Genomic DNA, 8,874 nt, shown 5'->3' on the forward strand with positions numbered 1-8,874 from the left:
GGGTCAAAAAAATAAATAAAAATCTACTGTAGAAATTTATAAAAATTTCACAGATTAAAGTAGACATCTTGAAGAAGACACTACTTTTTTATGGATTGTCGATATGATCTTTGGTGAGGAAGATATGACTTCAGAAAGATGACCTTGGATTTTCACAGCATTTTCTCGGTTCAGAAAATAGGTTTCGACTTTGATTTTTGAAAATGGGGTTACAAACGTCAAAAAATTCCGATTTTTTTATTGAAGACCGTAGAAACATGCATGATTTCACCATAAAAAATTTAGATTTATTTAACTAGTATAAACTGGCAAAATAATTACATTAACAGACAACCAGAATTGCAAATATGAAATCTAAAACCCTAGAACAAAATAAATTTGTTTAAGCATGCTAAAAACATAAAAAATGTATAAACAATGCAATAGATCATGATTTAATGCATAAAAAACTAAAATAAACATGAATATGATGAAATAAACACAAAAAATCAGGGAAGCATGGCTGAGATTTTGATTTAGCCATTAAAAGAGGGATTCGACCTATAGAAAGGTCGAATCTCGATCTTTTTCGGGTATTTAACATAATAAACACATTGCAAACGATTCTAACAGATCAAAAATGTGTAAAAGATCATGGATGATTAGTAGATCATCATTTTGAATCATTTTTAGGGTTTCTTGAATGAAAATAGAAGAAAAAGCTTCAATAAAGGGGGCAACAATGGTGAAAATACATAAAAAAAAATAATAAAAAGAGGAAGGAAAAGGGAGAGCTCACCTTGGCTGCAACAATGGAGGAGGAAGGAGGGATGAGAGAGAGGAGAGCAATACAATGAGAGACAGAGAGATAGGCTGGTCGACCCCCCTATGGGTCCTTTTATAATTTTTTTGAGACTCTTAATTAGAGAGTTCCATTTTATCGAAACTCTCTTAATTAAAAGAGTTAGAATAAAAAAGTGTGTGTGTGTGTGGGGGGGGGGGTGGATTTTGCTTGAGGAGTTTTAACCTAATCAAAATAATAACTAATTAACCTCTAAAAATCTCAAATGTGGCACCACCTAATGTGGGCCCACATTTGTTTTTTAAAACTCTAATTAAAAGTTAAAAACCAAAGTTAAATACTAAAGTAAAAATGGAGTTTTAAAATCGATTTTGACTTTTTCAAAACTTCTAATTCGAGTGAAACACTAACTCAACATAAACTAACCTAAACACCTTCAAATGTGGTACCACCTACTGTGGGCCCCATTTGATTTTTCAAAAAAATGAATTTTAAAACTTAAAAATAAAGGGGTTAAAAATGTTTTTTTTTGAAAAACTTCAAAAAGGACACCTAGACCTACTAATATTTTTGTATTTTTGAAATTGACAAAACATAAAATAAAATGAATTTTGAATAAAGATGGAAAAATTAGGGTTTGGTGCCCCCTGCAGTGTGGGCCCCATTTGAAGAAATTTGTAAAAAAATTAGAAATTGGTTTAAAAATCAAGTTTAAAATGAATACTGATCATTTTTCTAAGAAAAATGTTTTTGAAATAAGGAATGTAAAGCCTTGGGGGTTGGCCAAATTGCAAATATCGATTTAAAACCCAAGTTTTTGAAATTGATTTTGAAATAAGGTTTTAAACCTCGAATATGGATTTGAGATTTTGAAAAACCAGAGTGCTAGATCTTGAGGTTGACATGCAATGACAAGCAATGCAATAAAATAACATAAAATGAAATGAAATGATATGAAATGACATGTGAAATGCAGACCCTGGGTGAGGGATTTGAAGTCCCGGGCCCCTGGCAGAGACGAGGAATTGAGAATTCCTGTCCGAGGATGAAAATTGATAAATAAACATCAGACCTGATATTGGATACGATCTAAATGTGAATTGAGTCTTAGATATAACTAAAATTTCAGAGAAGGAATTGATTCGAGCCCAAATTAACACTGTACCAGCTTGGAAAATGATAAAAATGATTTTTTGAACAAAATGATTGAGAAATGATTTTGCCCCTGCAGGGCATAGAGTGACACTGAAAATGAGGTTTGAACTAGTCTCGACTGGTTTACATTAAATTCTAAGGTTTCTAAACTCAGAGGAACTAAAATAACACCGACTCAACCAAAATCCTAGACTGGATAATCGAGAAATGATACAATTCTCAGAGAAATGGTGAGAAATACACATTGGAGTGAAGTAGACCACAAAAGTACATTAGATTTGAGCTAAAATAAAGGTCAGTAATACTGAGATGAACTAAATCTGAAGCTCAAACACTAGCTCAACTGACTGGATTTAGCTCAATTTCAGCTGAAATGGGCTAAAATGGTCTATGACACTATGGAAAATGGATTTGAGCTGGAACCAGACTACTTGAACTCCTGGTGAGCTCACGTTGGACTTGAGGGAATAGGGTCGACTAGAATTAACTGTCTCAGAGACAATTGACTTGGATTCAAGCTAGAAATGAGCTCATTTCTTAGGAAATAAACTGATTTTAGCTGAAATGGTCAGAAATGCGTAGGATTCGCTCATCGTGAGCTTATGAAAGCTAGAAATGGCAAACATTCTAATTGTTCTGAACTCAAAAATGAGCTTGGTTGACTCTAACTGATAGCGATCTAAGGTTACCTAGGGGTAAAATGGGAATTTTACTAACAAAAAGGGCGAGGCGAAATGACACCTAAACTAGGATCGACCGAGGGCTAGACTCCTACACTGACCTATAGGGGTTGGCATATGCGAAAGAGGGCGTCTGAGAATGAATGAGGAAAATTTGGGGTGTTTACAGATACCCCTCTTTACTACTAAGTCGGTTGAAGGCCGAGCTTAGTGGCAAAGAAAAACATACCAAATTTAGACTATAAAAATGCTCCAGTTAGGAGAATCTGACTCAGTATGAAAGAATTAGATCTAGTGATGATGGTAGATATAAAATGGAAAAGAAGATTCACCTCATCGAAATGAGGCTCAGGCTTGGCCCTTAATCTGAACGAGAAGAAAAATACCTCACGAAGGTGGCTCAGGTTTAACCCTTACCTGAATAGGAGGCTCAAATGAAGTCCTCGAGAGAAAAGATTGAGAAAACCATGCTCAGATTTGACCCTTACCTAAATGGAAGGCTTGAGTGGAGTCCTTGAGAGAAAATATTAAGGAAACCATGCTCAGGTTTGACCCTTACCTAAATGGGAGGCTTGAGTGGAGTCCTCGAGGGAAAAGATTGAGGAAACCACGAAAAATACCTCATAGAAAAATGAGGGGCTGCAAAGAAGGCAATGAAGATGGGGTTCCCTAAAAGCTTTGGAAAAGGAGGTGATCTTAGGCATCTCATTGATGAGACTAAATAGCTTTTGAAAGATAACCTTTTTGCGAAAGATGATCCAGGTTTAACTCTTATCCTGAAAGGAAAAAATACCTCATGAAAGAATGATGTTTAGGCTTAACCCTTAACCTGAACGGAAAAATACCTCGTGGAAGAACGAGGTTCAGGCTTGACCCTTAACCTGAATGGAAAAATATCTCATGGAAGAATGAGGTTCAGACTTGACCTTTAACCTGAACGGAAAAATACCTCGTGGAAGAATGAGGTTTAGGCTTGACCCTTAACCTGAACGGGAAAAATACCTCATGGAAGAACAAGGTTCAGGCTTGACCCTTAACCTGAACGGGAAAAAGATACCTCATGGAAGAACGAGGTTCAGGCTTGACCCTTAACCTGAATGGAAAAAATGGAATCCTCGAAAGAAGAAACCATGATGAAACCTTCAGATTTCGCACAATAAATCCGAAGGGGTTTGCAAAAAGAAGAAAATGGGGTTCCCTAAAGCTTTGAAAATGGATTGATCTTGGGTGTCTCATTGTTGAGACTGAATAGCTTTTATGATGACCTTTTGCTGGAAATATAAATGTTGGCTCGACCTTGAACAAAAAAAAAAAAAACTGTCTATGGTGGAACAGTGGAGAACACAGGAAAGTGTGCTAATCTGAGAGTTCGGGCGCTCAGATTAAAAATAGAAGGGAATGATCTTGAAAACTCCTGTTATCAAGTCCTAAAGAAGGATAACAACAACGTCAGGATATGTCAAACTGGACAGCAAGCTTTCACTTCATGTCGAGATAGCTTGAAAAGATTGCCAATAAGATAAAAAATTTAGTTGATTCACAAATAATTGAAATGTGTGCACGTCTGTGGGAAAAATATATTCCCTCTTCTACCTAGAGTATTACCTCCAACTGAGCTAACTCCGTAGAATCCAAAATCAAAATCAAATTATTGTTGTTGGGTTTCTTCAAGGAAGCTATCCATTTCCTTGATATGAAAAGAAAGGAAAGATGTTCTCAGTATCATAAAAGCAATTTATGAAAGGATATTGACAAAAGAATTTCATATAAATAAAGATGATTTTTGGCAGTTTGATATCTAGGGTTTACCCATGATGATCATTTTGCACTCTTTTGAGATGTAGAGATTGAGTTTTCTTGGGGTTTGGCGAGAAATTCATCGCATCAGCATTCAATTTGGTGATGTTTTGATTTTTTTTTGAAAAGACACATCACATACTCCTTCAACTTGGAGATGATTCGAGTCTTCTTTGGTCTCCGAAATTATGATATTGTCTTTTTTATTGAGGTCTCTGATCTTTTACACTCTTTTGAGACATGAGAAGTGAGCTCTCTTGGAATTTGGCAAGAATTTCATCACATCAACCTTCAATTCAGTGATGTTCTGATTTTCCCTAGAAGAACATGTCACATGCACCTTCAACTTGGAGATGTTTTGAGTTTTCTTTGGTCCCAGGAGTTAGATTGATAATATGGTCTCTTGGGTTGAAAATCTCTTGACGATAACATAAATCAAATATCTTTTAGGGATTGTCGGGAGGTTCATCGCATCAGCCTTCAACTTGGTGATGTTTTAAACTTTCCTTAGAAGGATACATCACATGCTTCTTCAACTTGGAGATATTCTGAGTCTCCTTTGGTCCCGGGGGTCTAACTCATCCATCAGTCTTCAACTTGATGATGATTGAGAGGTGCCTTTTACAGATGATTGATTGCAGCTTGAATGATTGAAGATATATTGAGATTGATTGGATTCTTTTTATCGCTCATGATATTTTCACTACCTTATTACCAAAAGAATTGTCTTTAAAAATGTGCCATAGCTATGATCAGAATCAGCTCACTTATGGCTTTTCAACATCATTGGATTTTCCTTTACCGGTCATATCGATGATTTTTCTTCATCCTTTTGGTTGACCAATAGAAAAAGCTTGAATTTTATTCTTTCTTTGCAAGAGCTTTGTCTTTTTGGAAAGAATACTGAAGGTAATTTGAGGTAAAATTTTGTGCAGTAAAAGTTTTGAGATTAACAACTGTTTTTTATAGCAAATTGGAAAAATATTCTTGAAATCCTTGATGAAAGAAAACGCTTGATATCTAACTGACACATCCATGACTAAATTCTCCTCTTCTTTCCTCAAAGGAGAGACTCAGGCTTGACCCTTACCTGAACGGGTAATAAAAAGATACTCCTCTCTTCCCTAAAGAGGAGGTGTTTGCAAAATGAGACCTTCGAAGAGAAATTAAGCTTTCATCAAAGTTTCCTAACTTTAGGCTTCTCTTATGAAAAGGTGGCCGATTGGATAAGGTCGATGAATTGTCATAGAGGAGCGAGTTCATCACACTCTCCCCGGAAAGAGGGTCCTTGATGATGGGATGGCCTAACAAAAGACATTGGGGGGGCCATAAGGAAAATGAGCTTCCGTCAAAACTCTCCCTGGAAGAGGGGTTCCTTGTGTGACAATAAAAATTGTTTTGTAAACTATTTGCGAAGACACGAGTCCCTTCAAACTCTCCCTAAAAGGGGGTTCAACGAACAAACGATAATTGCATGCGAAAGGAATGAGCTCTCTCAAACTCTCCTAAGAAAAAGGGTCCCTTGCAAGAAAAATGATTGATATTTAATATTGAGCCAATTGGGAATGAGTCCAACACGAAGGTCAAATTTTGGACGACCATGATTGGCAAATGTGACCCGTGGGTCAGAAAATGATTGACTTTGATAGAATTGGTAACCTGAAGGTTTATTTAATGAAATTGGTGACCCAGAGGTCTGCTCGACAAAATGGGCATTAAGCATGAGGTTGAATTTGGAAGCTCGATCAGTGCGAAGACTGAATTTTGGAATAGTTCGACCAGTGTGGAACTGGATTTTGGAATAGTTCGACCAGTGTGAAACTAGATTTGGAATAGTTTGACCAGTGAAACCGGATTTAGAGAGTTCGACCAGTGAAACTGGATTTGAGAAGTTCAACCAGTAAAACTGGATTTAGGTACTTTAACCAGTAAAAAACCAGATTTTGAGAGTTCAACCAGTAAAAACTGGATTTAAAGAGTTCAATCAGTAAGAACTGGATTTAGGTAGTTCGATCACTAAGAAACCAGATTTGGAGAGTTCGAGCAATAAAAATTAGATTTAGAGAGTTCGACCAATAAGAACTGGATTTAGGTAGCTCAACCAGTAAGAAACTGGATTCAAAGAGTTTGACCAGTAAAAAACCGGATTTGGAGAGTTCGACCAGTAAAAACTGGATTTAGAGAGTTCGACTAGTAAAACTGGATTTAGAAAGTTTAACCAGTAAGAAACCGGATTTGGAGAGTTTGACCAGTAAAACTGGATTTAGGTGGTTCGACCAGTGAAAACTGGATTTAGGAAGTTCGACCAGTGAAAACTGGATTTAGAGAGTTCAACTAGTAAAAAACCAGATTTAGAGAGTTTGACCAGTGAAAACTGGATTTAGGGTAGGCTTAACCCGAAGGCTAATTTTGATATGACCGACAAAAATGGTTTGGATAAAAGACTCGACCCGAAGGTCGAATTTGAAAAAGACTGGTGTTTTGAAAGTGCCTGATGATTATGATGAGAGATTTTCAATCTTCACCCTCACGATGACTTGGGCAACTGTCGGGAGTCTCAAGATTATCCCTTATCCTGAATGGGTAATAAATTTGATGCAAATGAATGTGAATGGATGCCGATCAATGCAAATGAATATAGATCAAGGCAAATTGAGGTCGATCAATGCAAATGAATGCATATCAGGCAAATTGGTGTCGATCAATGCAAATGAATGCAGATAAGGCAAATTGGTGCTGATCAATGCAAATGAATGCAGATTAGGCAAATTGTAAGACAATGCTTGATAATTCTTGATAATAATGCTTGATGAAAGATGGTGAAAGATTTTGATTGATCATGCCTGCATACAAGACATTTGAAAACAAATTTTTAAAAGATGCCCTAGTGTAACAGGAGAAGAAGAAGAAGGATAATTGTTATTGATAAACACTCTCTGAATGTAACTGACTTCTTGATTGATTCAGAAGGTACTCTGAAAGAGGTCACTCCTCGCAAAAAGATATTTTTCAAAGAAAGAAAAATAAAGAAGATGGTGCCAAGCTATGAGGAAGATTGATAATTTTATTGATAAAAGAAATGGGACAACGTCGTCCCTACAAAATGACAAAAGTAAAATGAAGGAATGAGAGAGTATTGGCCCTGTCACTCTTAGGGTGTTGATGAGCTGGCCACTTTGTCCTCTTCTTTGCCTTCCACAAGGAGATTTTTATCAATATAGTCTTGAATAATATTTCTGAGAACAAAGCAGTACTCAGTATCATGCCCCATTGCCCGATGAAACTTGCAGAATTGATCCTTAAACCTTCCCCTAACGATAGGAGAATCATCAACTTTTGGGAGCTTAATCATCTCCTTGGGTAGCATGTACTCAAGAATTTCTTCACGCGGATGATCTAGGGGAGTAAAGTCATAGTTAAAACTCCAGTTGTCATGCAAGTCAAACTGTTATCATTGCAAAATTTTACTTTTGCAAGTCAAACTGACATTTTGAAAAAGTTTTAAAAATAACTCATCTCCATTTTGAAAAATTTGCAGAAAAGGGACTCGCCTGTCGGTACGAGGTTCAACCGTTCCTGGCACCATAACCAGGGGTAATCGAACCAAGGATCAGTCATGTGCTTTGCTTTACTCAACTGTCTAAATCAACGTTCTATTCTTAAATGCACAAAGAATCAGGTATATGCTATCAACTTTGGAAAATGTAGATTGAAAACATGCTGTATGCTTAAGATTTTCTTGAGTTTTTGATTTTTGATAAGAGTTTGGCTGGAGAGGCCCATCGTTCTGCTTGAAGATATCACTCTTTCGGCTTTCCTTGTTGCTTCTAGCGGTATTCATGATGATAGGTGCCTTTTTCTTGGTGTCTTGACAACTCTTTGAGAGCGTGAGACTCTCATATACACCATTCTCCATCCCCATTTCGAGTCATTCTGCTCGTTCTGTTAATTCAATGAAGGATCGTGATGAGGAGGTAGAAATGAGGCCCCTTAGAGGTTGAGAAAAATTGTTCAGAATGATTGATAATACATGTTTCTATGATATTGGACTCCTCATTTTGTTGTAGGTGGATCTCCACCTGTGAATGAAGTCCCTAGACGTTTCGTCTTCCTTTTGCTTGAGGTTGCAGAGGTGGCTGAGAGTTGGTAAGGCTTCCATATTGAATAAGAACTGTTCAATAAACATGTTGACCACCTTATCGAACTCTCACAGCTCTATTGAATTAATATGTTAGAAGTACCACTTAGCTACGGTGCCTTCTAAGCTGCGTGGAAAACATCTGAATAAGGTGCGATTGTCCCATTTGAATCGGTTGCATTCCATAAAGAACATGGCCAGGTGAGCCTTGGGATCGTCTGTCCCATCGAATTTGATAAATTTACGGGGGAGATCTTCTAGACTATCATCCCCTTCAAGGCCATCATAGAAGTCTTCACCAGTGTAAACTTTTTTGCCCTTGT

This window comes from Nuphar pumila, chromosome 17 (genome assembly GCF_984573655.1).
Source record: "Nuphar pumila chromosome 17, dmNupPumi1.hap1.1, whole genome shotgun sequence".
In the NCBI taxonomy this organism is placed as follows: domain Eukaryota; kingdom Viridiplantae; phylum Streptophyta; class Magnoliopsida; order Nymphaeales; family Nymphaeaceae; genus Nuphar; species Nuphar pumila.